Source organism: Cryptomeria japonica, chromosome 1 (assembly GCF_030272615.1).
Source record: "Cryptomeria japonica chromosome 1, Sugi_1.0, whole genome shotgun sequence".
Taxonomy (NCBI): Eukaryota; Viridiplantae; Streptophyta; class Pinopsida; order Cupressales; family Cupressaceae; genus Cryptomeria; species Cryptomeria japonica.
In genome coordinates, this window is record NC_081405.1 from 600329377 (window position 1) to 600345816 (window position 16440).

Below are 16440 nucleotides of genomic sequence, written 5' to 3' on the forward strand. Positions count from 1 at the left end.
TCCATCAAATTTTCCTATATCCTCATCTCTTTTGATATAACATTTGCTTCCAAAGATTTTGAAATATCTAACTGTAGGAACATGACCAAACCATTATTCATAATTAGTTTTACTAGAATCACCTTTTATATGCACCTAGTGGAATGTGTATGTACAACAATGATAGTAGCTTATCTCCCATAGATATGCGGAACATTTCCTTCAATCATAATAGTTCTAGCAGCATCCAAAATAGTTTTGTTCTTCCTTCCAACAACTTCATTTTGTTGAGGGGTTCTCGGAGTAGATAACTATCTTCTGATTCCATGCTCTTCACAAAAGGACTTAAACTAACTGGAGGTAAATTCTCCACATCTATCAGACCTTAGACATTTAAGCTTCAATCTTGTCTCTATCTCCACTCTAGCTTTGAATATTTTCAATTTCTCTAGTGCTTTAGATTTCTCCCTTAGAAAAGTGACCCATGTCATCCTAGAATAGTCATCAATCAGCAACATAAAATATCTCTCCCTACAAGCTTCTTACTCTAGAAGGTCCACATAAATCAGTATGCACAAGATTTAACAATCCATTAGATGTATACAATTTTTTCTTGAATGAAATTGTTGTTTTCTTTCCCAATTGACATTCTTTACACACCGGATTAGTAGGCTTCACTATCTTAGGAAGATTTCTAACAACTTGAGTAGAACTAATCTTAATCATGTAGTCAAAGTTAATATGGCACATCCTTCTATGCCACAACCAACTCTCATCAATCTGAACAATCAAACAACTTTTCTCACTAGCATTCAGATGAAAGATATTACCTTTAGTCTTAGTTCCTGATGCAATCTTTGTACTGGAGCTATCCAAGATCTTACATTTTCCATTCTTAAATTGAAAATCATATCGCTTATCAACCATCTGTCCAACACTCAAAAGATTATGCTTCAAAATTTCAACATATAAAACATCATCAGTATTATGCTTACCATCAAGAGAAATAGAACCTCTACCATGGATTACACAAGCTTTGTTGTCTCCAAATCTCACTACAACGACATCATACTTCTCCATATTCACTTATTTACCTTTATCACTAGTCATATGATGTTAACAACCACTGTCAATTACCCATTCATCTTTCTCATCAATTTTAGCAGCCAAATCTTCCTCTTCAATGATACAACTTGTAGAATCAGTAGATATAGGACCATCTTCCTTGATAGCAATGAACACAAATTCATCTTCCGAATTCCCTTTCTCAGACTCTTCATCTATTACACCTTCATCAGCAGCATCATAACATTTCTTTTGATATCTATACTTTTGATTATGCTTGTAAGGCTTAACATACTTTGACAATCTCTAAGCTCTTTCAGGACATTTAGAAGCAAAATGACCAATCTTATTGCATGAAAAAAATTTCAAAGGTAACTTTCCTTCATACTTATCAACTCCCTTAGGCAATCTTATAGAAATAAGTGCTTCAAGCTCTTCAAATTCTCTTTCTTGTTCTTCCATCTCTCTCATTTCCCTTTCATATCTAGACACCCTATTTGAACTTTCTCTGGATCATGCATGTGCTTCTAAGATAGAATATCTTTAAATGCAGTCTTAGTTTTGCCATGTGATTCTCCAAGTTTTCTCAATTCAAAAGAAACAAGCTTACCAACTAGCATATCTCTTATCATAGTTGTCACAGTATGGATCTCATCAATAGCAGCAACTTTATGTTTGTAAGTAGGAGGCAAAGATCTCAATACTTTAGCCACAATCTCATCTCATCTGCTTCAAGAACTCCACTGGCACATCTGAGGTTCAACACAAGATCATTCACTTTAGCCATAAAGGATGAAATATTCTCATCTTCTCCCATCTTCAACATCTCATATTTTCCTTCCAACCTCTACAATTTAGCAACTTTCACATATTTATCTCCTTCATATAGGGTTTCAATCTTCTCCTAAATCTTATGTTCACTCTACAATCCCATCACATTAGTCATCTCTATATTAGTTGGGGAACTCATAAATGCTTCCTTAGCTCTTATTTTATGTTCAACATCCTTGATCTCAGCTATAGTAATAGGACCATTGCAGGAACAATGTATGCATTCTTTGTAATCTTCCAATAATCTTCTCTAAGATAATTCAAGTGAACTTCCATCCGGTTTTTCCATATAAAGTAATTAGTTCCATCAAATCTTGGACCCTCCTTCTGGAAAACAACATGTATCATCTTGGATCTCCCCAAGCAGTCAAGCTCCTTCGAGAGGATTTATCTCCAATATCGATTGTTGATAGCAAGACAACAACAATTCAGGAAAACTAAGAGAGGGGTGTGAATCAGTTATCACCAAAATCAACCAAATTAACAACAACTTCAGATCTGATTAAGAACAATAACAATAAAGATAAACACCACATCAACAACACACATAATATATGGATTTTTGATGTGGAAAACTCGGCTTAGGGAAAAATCATAGTGGGAACCTACCCACAATATGATGATACTCTCTAGTAGTATGTGTAAATATTACAATAGGGAATGCACATGCATTCAAGCACACTACCTAGAGTTCATTGCTCAGAAATAAGAAGGGCTACAACCCTGAGGAAGGCTCACTGCCTTACAAAGATTGGATAACAATCTGGATTACATGAACTGAAAGAATAGCATCTCCAAATCCCTAATTACAGTTTCGGTTAAGCACATTGTTTGCACAATAAAACTTATCTTCTCTTCTCCACTACCAATAGATGAATTTTCTTGTTCGCATATACAATACACTCATACAAGTTACAAATACTCACAAACACCCAACTTACATGATTACAATGCTTATTTATACAGTTCATCAACCTTAATCTTAAGGTCAACTCAACCAATAAAACCTAATGCCAAAATTATATTACATGATACATAAATCCATAACCCAACCAATACAATGTTGACAAGGACATAGCATGGACCCAAATAAAATCCTTGAACATGCAACACCATAAATTAATTTTCCAAGATCATACGCAACACACTACACCACCAAATATGTTGCATAACATGAAGAATACCACCAAACCAATAAAATCTTTCATAACCTACACCATGATCAATGCGGACCACCAAAATGCATAGATCACAATTAAAGAATATCAAAAAGCAACATGAATTCCACCGCAATCACCACAACAACTCAAATAACAAGAATCATCATTATTACATCACCAGAGCTCAAGAACACTAACTGACAAATTGAAAGATACACTTGCAAAGTTCCAAAACATGAACCATCTAATTAGAGGACACGCATGAATCTCCCAAAAAATCTCCTAAATCCACAACTCAAGATATAATCATTTCAGAGCAATATAGATGAAATACCACAACACTACAACACAAAACACTGAAAAACTAGTCCACATACTAGACTTCATAACTCGATCAAATCACCTCATAGAATCATGTAACTTATATTGAATCAACTAGATGTAAGTATCTCAAAACCCATTAAACCGCATTAGCACATCTACAACAAATCACACAAACAAATCTCTGCAACAATACCAATTCTTTGCAATAGAGGAATGTGTTTTTTATTAGGGAAAAACGGGCTTTACAGGAACCCAAAACCACAGAGTTACAGACAAAAATATAATAAATAGTCTAAGTTCGGTAGCACGTAAAAGTTGTCAACTGGAGAAAAGGACAGAAAACCAAACACAAAGACAACATAAACTAAAACTAGATAAACATTAATCTAAAGACTTTAAAGTCTCATCTATCTCATTGGAGGACTCTGCCTTTCTATCCAAGTTGGCTCTGGTACTCTCGGATTGGCAAGACTCCTCTTTCTGGCCTTTTTCTATGTTAGTATCAAGGTCCACCATCAAGGTACCCTGTTGGGACTTTTCCAATTTATCTACCATCATATTCATAGTGGTCGTTGAAATCTTGATAATCTTGTGACTTTGTTTCATTATGGTATTCAAAGTGTCTCTGATTTTGCTAACTTCCCCTTCAAGCTGCATGGTTTAATTCTTATTTTCTTTTTTCATTTTTTCCATAAGTTCCATAGTTCTTTGTAAACACTCCACCATGGATAGCGTGTATTACTTGATCTAGATTGCCCCTTTAGTCTTCTAAGGTTGCACTTTTTCAACCAACTCGTCCAGTTTACTAGCAACTGCCCTGTTCTTTAGGTTAATGTCTTTGATTTCGTGAAAATCCGATTTGAAAACCCTAAAGAGGTCCATTGTGCTATTCCTAGCAATAGCCAACACATCATCTGGAGATTCCCTATCCAGCTTGAAGTAATGTTCATCCAGTTTAAGGTCTTTCAGAAATCTTGGCTTGTTCACTTTGTCAGTGATAGGGTGAGAAGAATGGGACTCTTCAGAGGAACTAGAAGTATCAGAGGGGTCACCCGACGATTCCTTAGAGTAAGATACCATCTTATTCTTAGGAAGGGATTTAATTTTCTTTTTAGACTTGGAAAGGATTTTCACAGAAAGCTCTTGTTTGCCCAAAGGCCTGCTCAAAGGGGATTTTTTAGGCAACTTTTTAGGGGGGGAGTAAATTCCTCTTCCCAGTCTGAGTCCCCATCAGAATTACCCTCAGACACACTAGTTTCAGTGTCATACCCTTCCAAGTCTAGGGGGAAAATGGGACTAGATGAGGCAAGAAAATTACTAAAGTGCTTCTGAATGAGCTGGATAAGACCAACATGCATAATGGGGACATTCCTAGGACTTTTATGGTGCTCCAAAATATTGTGTTTAAGAGAACACAATAGATAGTGGGGGAAAGAAACCCTAACCTTGTACCTAAAGTGGTTGAGGAGAACGAAGTGGTAGCCATGAACCCTTGTGAATCTACTATCCACAGTTATGTATTCCATCACCACTCTAAGAACCTCCCTCCAGAGATTTTTTATGGTGTTGGCCTCAAAGTAGTTGTTCAAAACCTTAACCAGTGCTTCCCTCTCCTCCTCTATTTTGGAAATTTAATGACCACTTCATCAAATATTTTCTAGTCATGGAATAATTTCATTCCTTCAGTAGAGAGGTCTGAAACTTCCCAAATAAGACCCTCATTGATTATAACTTTTCTACTAGACAGAATAATACCTTCCTCCTTCCAATTTTTGATGAAATACATCACAATGTCAGGGTTAGCACCATGAAGCTTTTTTAGGAAAGGTTCTAGCCCCTCTTTATCAATCTATTTCCATACCTTCTAGTTCATCTGGTGCTTTTCACAGATTTTTGGCTCCACCCTTTTCCTGCTACCCCCCATTTTTTCGCAAGTTTCTTTATTCTCACTTGAAAAGTAGATAATCTTGGCAACAAATCTATAGCAACATCTAGGCACCAACAAAACGTGCCACTTCACAATCTTTGAAGGGGAAATTATGGAACCATCATTGTAGTGAATGAAATAGTACTTTTCTTTGATCCGCTTAATAATTTTTTGACATGGCAACATTTCCATACATAACATCATATCCAATTAAGGTTTTTAACCCCACTTCTAACTCCTTGTAGGATTGCCACGTCCGCTGGCTAGAGAGCTTGACTCCTTTGTTGGCAAAATAGTTGGTGCAGGAGCACCCAATTTTGGTTGCATTTTCAAAGTTTTCAACAATTTTGTTGTGATTAGGTTCAAATATGTGTTTTCTTAGTTTGAAATAGTATCTTATAAGTGCATTAGGATAACCTATTCTGATTGGTTGTTTATTATGGAGCAGTCGGGTATCAGCGGAAGTGGTTTTACATTACCTCGATGACCCAATGAGTTAGCATTGGCTTGGAGCAGAGCCATCGGGTATCAGCGGAAGTGGTTTCACATTACCTTGATGACCCGATGGGTTAGCATTGGCTTGGGGTGGAGTCATCGGGTATTGGTATAAGTTTATTCTTGTTATATTAATGACCCAATGAGCCATCGGGTTTTGGCAAGAGTTGTTGCACGCTACACCGATGTCCCGATGGGAGTTACTGGGTATCAGGGAGAATGGTTTCTTGTTATCCCGCGAACCGTATAGGAAAGTGCTAGTCGAGTAAAGAGTTGTCGGGTATCAAGAGGAGTATTTTCTTGTTACCTCGATAACCCCATAACAAGGTGCAAGTGGAGGAGGTTGACTTTGGAGACATCAGCCATCGAAAAAGCATAATCTCATGCTACCCAATGACCCGATGGAAAATCTAAAGTAGAAGTGTGAAGACGTCAGTCATGGGTAGTCATTATGATATTACGCCGAAGACCCGACAGGAAGTGTGCAACGCAAAAATTTGGCATTGGCTATCGGATGAAGGGATTTCCTATTATCTCGACGCTTGAAGGGAAAAGTGAGAACTTTGCAACGGGCATCGAAAGCCAGGTTCTGAGGCTATGCCCATGACCGTTTTCAAACTATTTTTCATCTTGTAATCGTCTGTGTTTCATGATGGATGGAATATTTAAAAGACCCAATGGGAATTTGTAAAAGGTTGGATGTTGGATAGTTGAATACTATATGAAATACATATAGTCTATTTTCTGGTTTTCTTTGGCTTTGTGTTGTACTATCTTGTTTTGTTAATTTTTCATTACAGTTTTGTAATTTAAGTTTCATTTTTGTTCTATATTTCGGTGTTTTGAATCAATAGTGTAAATATGGCTCTATCTTGAACCTCCATTTTGGGATCCATGTGGCCATTGGAGTTCTTTAGGAAGAGCCAAAACTGTACAGTAAGAGCAGAGAAGTAGTAGGAGGAAACCAGAAAATGGCAATCGCCATTTCTACAAACTGGCCCTAGGTGAGATTGGTGATAGTCCGACTAGGTGTTAGTAGTGTGAAGGAGATAACTTGCAAGGGAGAAATCTATTGAGAACTGGAAGAAAATCCATAAGGCTATAAGACCTGTAACTTAGTCATTTTGTAACCAGAAGAAAAGAGTTTTCCAAACCAAACATGAAGGGTGGTTTTGCAAAGAGAGAAAGCAAGTGTTGGTTGTCCTGCACCCCTGCAAGGAAATAGAGAACAAGCTTACCTTGTGAGCCTGGGGAAGGAGAAACAAGCAAACTATTGGTAGGGGAGTACATAGGAGAAGACTATGGGCCCTAATAGAGAATGAGATTACACCATCAAAGAACTCCAGTTGGTGGCAAGTTAATACTCTCCCTATCAAAGTGGTATCAGAGTAAGTTAAGACTTGGAAAGAAACTTGTTGATGACATACACTAAATCCATAGGAGACAATAGTCTTAGAATGGTGACCAATGCAGAGTTAGCCAAGAAGGTAGAAGATCACGAGGAAGAGAATATACTCCTGAGAGAAATATTGCTACAAATGGAGAGAAAACTGGACGTAGTTGAGGATAAAATTGAGAAGGTAACAATTAAGGTCAATGAAGGGAAGGGAAAATGATCAGTAGAAGAGGATAGGATACCTGAACCAAACTCTATTCTACCTGAAGAACCTTTCCTTAAAAAAATTAAAGCCTTAGGAGGAAAATCCTTGGAAGGAGTGCCACTTTTCTATGGGAAAATGGAGCCTAAAATAGTTATGGAATGGATTGAAGGATTGGAGAATCACTTTGAGTCTGATGGAATTAGTGAATCCCAAATGGTGAAGGTAGCCAAGTCTAGATTGAGAGGAGAAACCTTGACTTAGTAGAAGTTTATCCAAGAAGAAAGGCAAAAAGAGGGTAAGAACCAAATAGCCAATTGGAAAGGAATGGTAGCCAAGGTGAGGAAAGCCTATATCCTTGAAGATTATGAGATCCAGTTGCACAAAAGGAGACAAAACTTGAGACAAAGAGACCTGGATGTGAGAAGCTACACTGTCAAATTTTAGGAGTTGTGTCTGAGATCCAAGGTGGTAGAGGATGAGAGCATCAAGGTACCCAGATACTTGAATGGCTTGAGATGGAATATCCAAGAGGAGTTAAGTTTGTTATGTCCTAACACCATGCATAAGTGCTTTCAATTGGCACTGAATAAGAAGGAAAAGAGAAAGAAGAAACAATAATAAAGCAACAAAAGCAGAGGTAGAGGAAGAGATGGCAGAGGTGTAGACCAAATATCCCAAGAAGAATCCAAATTGGTAAAGAAAAGTGGGGATTCCAATAGAAAGAGCAGCTATAGAGGAAGGGGATCTAGCAAGTCTAATAGAGGAAGGTCTAGTGGATCAAGAAGAGGGTCCTATTTTGCGACAATGAAGTGCTACAACTGCTATTAGCTTGGACACCCAGCTTATAGATTTCCTAAGAAGTCTTCTTCATCCCAAGGAGGTGAGATGAGAGTAAATTATATTCAAGAAGATGCGGCAAATTTGAAGGCATCAGAAGTGAGTTTAGATTCTGAGAGTGGAGAGAATCGCATGATGACAAGAGTCTTGATCAAAGAACTGGTTAAGGAGTAACCTAGCCCAAGAAGATCCTTGTTTAGGATAAAATGCAACATTATGGGTAAAGTGTGTAAAGTGGTGGTAGATTCAGGTTCCACTGAAAATATTGTGTCAGAAAAAGTAGCAAGTAAACTTAACCTACAAAGAATCTCACATAGTGATCCTTATAGGGTTACTATTGGCATTATGTGAACTGGTATGAGGACTAGTATGTGGACATAATGATATTGTATGTTGTCATTGATGTCAATTTGTGATATGAAGAGAGAATCGGCATATGTAAGAACAGGTATAACACTGTGAACCAGTATCTGTACCAAAGTGAAGCGGTGTGCTTGTTCAAGGTGAATCGGCATAAGGTTATGGGAACCGACACATGGAAGCAGTGCATGACTACCAGTTGGTGGTCTCAACTTTAGGGTTTCCGGTTGGATTGCTTCAAGGAGACTTTAAGTGATGAAGTTAGCATGATAATGAAGAACAGATAGCGCTGCCACATAAGCCTTGTGCTTGTCAAGGATCTTGCATAAAAAAGAGTGTTCCTATCTACCTCGGGAATGTGCAAAGTCTGTAAACAGTGATAACGTGTGATGGGTTATCAGCTGCCATGAAATCGGTGGAAAATGAAAGATGGAGAATGTCTTGAGATTGGATCAAGACTATTGCATTCAATACAGTATGATCAACAGTCAGGATTGAACCGTTTGAATTCCTTAACCTAATAGGTCTAGGGTTTAGGGTTTATGCTACCGAACTGTCTGTTGTCTTATAAGGTTGATGTTGTGATTTCTTCAGAGGTTGTTGGCAAAAGTTGTGTGTGTGTATCTAAGAGAAGAGATATGTGATTCTTGCCAGACCAGAGGAGAGTGTAAGTGCAAAAGGTGAAGAAGAGCTTAAGCAGATCTGCATTGGCATCGAGTGCTATTATCAGGTCATTGATATACCTGTTGATCTTTAACCACTTCAATAGTTGTGAAATCCCCTAATAGGGTAGCCTTAACTGGCTTGTTGAAAATCCTCTAACAGGGTAACTTGAAGCTATTGAGTCATTGACATCCTTTATCTATTGAGTTCTTGAAATCCTCTAACAAGGTACCCTTAACAGCGTTTAACCCTTAACTGGGTATTGTAGCAATCCCTTAACAGTGTGATCCCTAACAGGATTGGTTCCTAATAGAACCTACTGTATATGTCTTTAACCGGACAAGGCTCCTAACAGAGTGGACTTCCAAAGAGTTCAAAAAAAAGCTTGTGGGTGTTCATCCCCACCGTGGTTTTTCCCAGTTGGGTTTCCACGTGAAAAATATGTGTGTCATGTGTGATGCTTTCTTCATGTGATGTTATGATTGTTCTCTGATTAAGTGGTGATTCATGTTGATCTTGTTGTAATATGTACATCATTGATGGTAGATTGCATGTTCATGCATTAGGGTGAAATGGGAATGAAGAGTTAGATTATATGAGAAGATAAGTGTTAACCGGTCTTTGCTTGTCTCAGTTACACTGGGTTTTGCCAGTTGAACTCTGTTGAAGGACCGGTGCTATTGTTTGTCTATCACTGCATAAGTGTTAGTTGACAAACTGGTTTAAGGTTGTGTTTTTGCCTATACTGATTCACCCCCCCCCTCTTAGTACCGGTTTGGTACTATTCATTCATCATTAAGTTATCAGTTACTTGGCTCAATAAGGAGCAGCATGTTCTAGTGAATGAACAAACTTTGGTGGAGTTCACTATAGGAAGTTACAAAGACAATACTTTGTGTGATATCTTGCCAATGGATTCATGCCACCTACTCTTAGGTAGACACTAGAAATTTGATAGGAAAGCAGTACACCATGAAAAAAAGAATTCTTATACTTTCCAAAAACATGGAGCTATTTACATAATTCGGTCCTTAAAAGATGAAGAAGGAAGTAGACCTGAGGGTTCCAATGTGCTGCTAGTTGGTGAGAGGGAGTTCATTAACACCCTCAAGGAAGGAGAAGGAGTGGGGTTTTCACTAGTAGTGAAACCTAAAGAAGAAAGCAAGGAAAAGGAAGTATGCATTCCCAATGATGTACAGTAGATACTAAACCAGTTCAAGGAGATCATTAGTGATGGAACACCTACACCATTGCCTCCTCAATGTGCCATTAGTCACTAGATTAACTTCATACCTGGAGCTTCTTTGCCTAATAAGGTAGCCTATAAGATGACACTAGAGCAGAATTAGGAGGTAGCCAAACAAGTACAAGAGCTTTTGGACAATGGTCTGATAAGGAAAAGCATCAGCCCATGTGCAGTGCCCACTGTGTTAGCACCAAAGAAGGGAGGTACTTGGAGACTGTGCACTGATTCGATAGCCATCAGCTAGATTACAATTAGGTATAGATTTCCTATTCCTAGAATTGAAGATTTGATGGATTGTTTAGGGGGTGCTAAGTATTTTACCAAGATAGACCTCAAGAGTGGTTACCACCAAATCCGAATCAAGGAGGGAGATGAATGGAAGACAACCTTCAAGACTATAGAAGGACTTTATGAATGGCTTGTTATGCCATTTGGACTCACCAATGCCCCTAGATCATTCATGAGGCTCATGAATGACGTACTCAAGGACTACATTGTTAAATTTGTTGTTGTTTACCTAGATGATATCTTAATTTTTATCAAGTTTAAAGATGAGCATCTTAAGCATATAGAAATTGTATTGGAAAAACTATATGATGAACAACTAACCATAAATTTGGAGAAATGTGAGTTTATGAAACAGGAATTAGTTTATCTTGGGTTTGTAATCTCAAGCAGTGCTTTGAAAATGGACACTTCAATGGTGGAAGCAATAACCAATTGGCCTACTCCTAAAACAGCAAGTGAAGTAAGGATTTTTCACGGTTTGGCTCAGTTTTACAGGATGTTCATCAGAGGGTTCAGTGAGATATGTGCACCTATGCTAGAGACAATCAAGGGAGGTGTGAAAACCAAGTTTGTATGGACAAAGGAAGCACAAAAAGGTTTTGATCTCTTGAAGACAAAGGTGGCTACATAACCGGTACTAATCCTACCAATCTTTGACAAACTTTTCACAATTGAATGTGATGCCAGCAACATAGCGGTTGGAGCAGTTTTGAGTCAAGACAATAGATCAGTTGCATTTTTCAGTGAGAAACTCAATGATGCCAAGAAAATGTATTCTTCCTATGATTTGGAATTGTATGCACTTGTCCAGTCGCTTAGGAAATGGAGCCATTATTTTCTACCTACGGAATTTGTTGTTTACACTGATAATCAAGCTCTTAGGGTAAAAGTACAAAGTTGTGTCACACTTTTATAAAGGAAATGGCCAATGTTGATTCAACTTTTTAAATTAAATCAATAGAAAGTGAATTATATGTTTTAAATTTTGAAATGATGTAAACTAATCAAATTTATATTTTTATGTCTATTTTAAGTTGGTAATTTTAACAAAAAATTAAAAAATTATTTGAATATAGTTTTTTATAAAGTAAACACTATAATTTAGTTGCTGAAAAAATGTTGAAATTGATGTTATACAAGCCACCACACTTTATTTAGTAAAATTTACTTTTTTTTCTTGAATTTTTTTTTTGTATATTGATAACAGGAAACTTTAGTGCATTGATATATTGTTTACTATTTTATATAAATATATATTTTTCATTAAATTTGAAAAGTTGTGTGTGCTGAAATATAACTGTTTCCAATTCCCACCACCTTTTTTCTTAATTATTTATCCAAATCATAAAATAATTATATCATCTTGACATAGATTCTTTTCTCTACTGTAACATATTTTTTTCATTTTTTTTTAATAAATTTTAGTATTTTTCCTTGACAAGATAATCAACCTTATATTTTAGTGCTGATGACCTACTTTCAATAAAACAAAAATTTAAAACATAAAAACAAATTAAAATATTAAAAGATATATATTTTGAAAATTCACTTATAGATCTATAAAAAGGTATTTTTACATTTCAAAAAAAAAATATTTATAAGAGGAGGAGTTGTTGAAACATCGAGTTTTTTTTTTTTCATAATTAGACCAAAAGTAGTATAAAATATATATTTAGTAAACACTTCTAATTGAAAAAGTTGTGGCCCATATATAACTTAGCTATAATGAATCTATATAGACCATATGTTTGACTAAAATTATTTTTTAGCTAGAATTACTTAAATTCACTTGTGCTGATAAGTTAGCCTGAAACGTGACACAGTTTTGTGCTTTTACCCCTTAGCTTTCTTAATTCTCAAGAAAAGTTAAACCATAGGTATATCAAATGGGTAGAGTATTTGCAGTCATATACTTTTACCATCAAACACAAGAAAGGGCAATGTAATAAGGTAGCTAATGCATTGAGTAGGAGGTTACTAATAGTACAAGAAGTGCAGCTCAAAAGCATTGGAGTGGATAGTTTCAATATTTTATATGAAGAAGATAAATATTTTGCTGCTATCTACAAGGTTTTCCAAGAGTTTAGGAATCATTTTCATAGTGAATATGTAGATTTCACTTTGCGGGATGGACTTTTGTTCAAAGGAGGACAACTTTGTGTACCCAAAGGGTCTATGAGAGAAAATTTGATGCAAGAAAAGTACAATGGATGCTTGAGTGGACATTTTGGTTTGAATAAGACTTTGGAACTTGTGGAAAGATTCTACTATTGGCCAAAGATGCAAAGGCATATCAAGAGATAGGAGGAGCAATGTGTAATGTGTCAAAGAGCTAAGGGAACATCTTCTAATGTTGGACTGTATCAACCTTTACCTATCCCAAATAGGCCATGCGAGTGTGTAAGTATGGATTTTGTTGTTGGTTTACCCAAGACCATCTAGATTGGATAGAATCTATGTTGTTGTAGATAGATTCAGTAAAATGGCCCATTTTATTCCTTGTAACATGACTCATGATTCCAGTCATATTGCTCATTTGTTTTTCAAAGAGGTTATTAGGATTCATGGTTTACTCATCAGTATAGTGTCAGATAAACATACAAAATTCATTGGACATTTCTAGAGAACTTTATGGAAGAGATTAGGAACTAACATGTCTTCCAACTCAGCATAACATCCCCAAACGGATGGCCAAACAAAGGTGGTAAATAGAATGTTGGGGAACCTTCTCAGATGTTTGACAAAGGAGTATGGGCAAGCTTGGGATCAGATCATTCATGAAGCTGAATTTGCTTACAATGACAGTGTGAATAGATCAACTGGTAAGAGTCCTTTTGAAGTAGTTTATGGCCTTCACCCGAGATGTGTTTTGGAGCTTAGAGAATTTGAGAAGATGGGACAACAGAGTGGACATTCTGTTGACATGGCTCAGTCCATGAAGGAGATTCATGAGCAAGTTAGGCAAACTTTTCTAGACAACTCTTAGAAAGTCAAGGACAAAGTCGATGAAAAGAGAAGAGATGTAAAATTTGTTGTTGGGGACTTGGCAATGGTTCACTTGAACAAAGAAAGGCTTCAGAAAGGTGTCCCTAGAAAACTTAAAATGAGGAGAATTGGACCCTATAAGATCCTGGCCAAGTATGGAAATAATGCCTACAAACTTGACTTACTCGGAGACATGGCTTTATCTCCTATTTTCAATGTTGCAGACTTGGTAATGTATAAGGGTACACTTCTAGAAGAATATCAGGGATTTTCAGAGATCTCACAGGCACTTTCAGACCTACCTTTACTTCCAGCAAATAGGACACAAGCCAAAAGGGTGTTGGATTCATGAGTCCTCAAGAAGAGCAGCCATACCACCTATATGGAGCATTTAGTTAAATGGCGACATCTTCCAAAATCTGAGGCCACTTGGGTCCTTGAGGTAGAATTCTTGAAGCTTCGAATTACCTCCTTTGTATTATTGCATGGAGTCACTTGACTTCTTTCACATTGGGGGAGTATGGTGCAGGAGCACCCAGTTTTGGTTGCATTTTTAAAGTTTTCAACAATTTTGATGTGATTAGGTTTAAATGTATGTTTTCTTAGTTTGAAATAGTATCTCATAAGTGCATCGGGATAGCCTATTCTGATGGGTTGTTTATTGTGGAGGCATCAGGTATCAGCGGAAGTGGTTTCACATAACCCCGATGACCCGATTAGTTAGCATTGGCTTGGAGCGGAGCCATCGGGTATCGACGAAAGTGGTTTCATGTTACCCTGATGAATTGATGGGTTAGCATTGGCTTAGAGTGGAGTCATTAGGTATCAGCAAAAGCTTTTTCTTGCTACACTGATGACCCAAGGAGCCATTGTGTATCGGCAAGAGTTGTTGCACACTACATTGATGTCCCGATGGGAGTTATCAAGTATCGAGGAGAATGGTTTCTTGTTATCCCACGGACCTAACAGGAAAGTGCTAGTCGAGGAATGAGTTATCGGGTATCAAGAGGAGTGTTTTCTTGTTACCCTAATAACTTGATAACAAGGCGCAAGTAGAGGAGGTCAACTTTGGAGACATCGGCTATCAGAAAAGCATAATGTCATGCTACCCGATGACCCAATGGAAAGTGCGAAGCGGAAGTGTGAAGACGTCAGTCATGGGTAGCCGTTTTGATGTTACCCCGAAGACCCGACAGGAAGTGTGGAGCCGAGAAAGTTGACATTGGCTATCAGACGAAGGGATTTCTTTTTATCCTAACTCCCAAAGGGAAAAGTGCAAACTTTGCAATGGGCATCGGAAGCCAGGTTCTAAGGCTACGCCCAAGACCATTTTGAAACTATTTTTCATCTTGTAACCGTCTGTGTTTCATGATGGATGGAATGTTTAAAATACCCAATGGGCATTTGTAAAAAGGTTGGATGTTGGATGGTTGAATACTACAAGAAATACATACAGTCTGTTTTCTAGTTATCTTTGGCTGTGTGTTGTACTGCCTTATTTTGATATATTTTCATTATAGTTTTGTGATTTAAGTTTCCTTTTTGTTGTTCATTTCGGTGTTTTTATTCCATAGTGTAAATATGAATCTAGTTTGAACCTCCACCGTGGGATCCACGCAACCATTAGAATTCTTTAGGAAGAGCCAAAAATGTATAGTAAGAGTAGAGAAGTAGTAGGGGGAAACCAGAAAATGGCAATCGCCATTTCTATAAACTGGCCCTAGGCGAGCTTAGTCATTTTGTAACCGAAAGAAGAGAGTTTTCCAAACCAAACATGAAGGGTAGTTTTGCAAAGAGAGAAAGCAAGTGTTGGCTGTCTTGCACCCCTACAAGGATATAGAGAGTAAGCTTACCTTGTGAGCTTGAGGAAGGTGAAACAAGAAAACTATTTGTAGGGGAGTACATAGGAGAAGACTATGGGCCCTAATAGAGAATGGGATTGCACCATCAAAGAACTCCAGTTGGTGGCAAGTTAAGACTCTCCCTATCAATAGTTAGCAACCCTGTTTGATTCCCTAAACACATGTGATATGTTTACATTATCAAAGTTGTTAATGAGGGACCTAGCTTCGTCAATCCAATTTTTGATGGTCCATGAGGGGGGGGATTACCTAAAAGGAATTCAATAATGATTTTAGATTCCCCCTCTATCCATAGATTTTTAATGTTCAATTCACTATCAAGATCAATGACCTAAAATGCTTCTATGGCTTTGGCTAAGTGATTGGATTGAGATCCCAAGGGGAGTGCCACCGCCGAAACAAAGCTACCATAGTGATCTCTTAACAACCCCACTCCCATCTAGCCCTGGATTGCCCTTGGTTACCCCATCGAAATTAACTTTTATCCATCCCATAGGGGGATGAGACCAAGTAACACCTTCTTGACCATTTTTCCCTTGTCTAGTTTCCTTAGATATATCTCGTTTGATATGTAGATCTCTCGCCATGTTAAGATCATATGGGGTAGAAACAACTATCTCTATTTTACTCTCATTAGAAAGTATGTTGTTCACATTCTCCACAATCAATCTATAAATTCTTTCAAACACCATATTCTCAGGGTCCTCCTTGTTCTTGAATAATCTATTATTTTGTTACTTCCATAGTCCCCATATAATATGGGGGAGAGTAAAAGACCACAATCTACGAATAGCAGGGTTTAAAGAGGGCACATGCC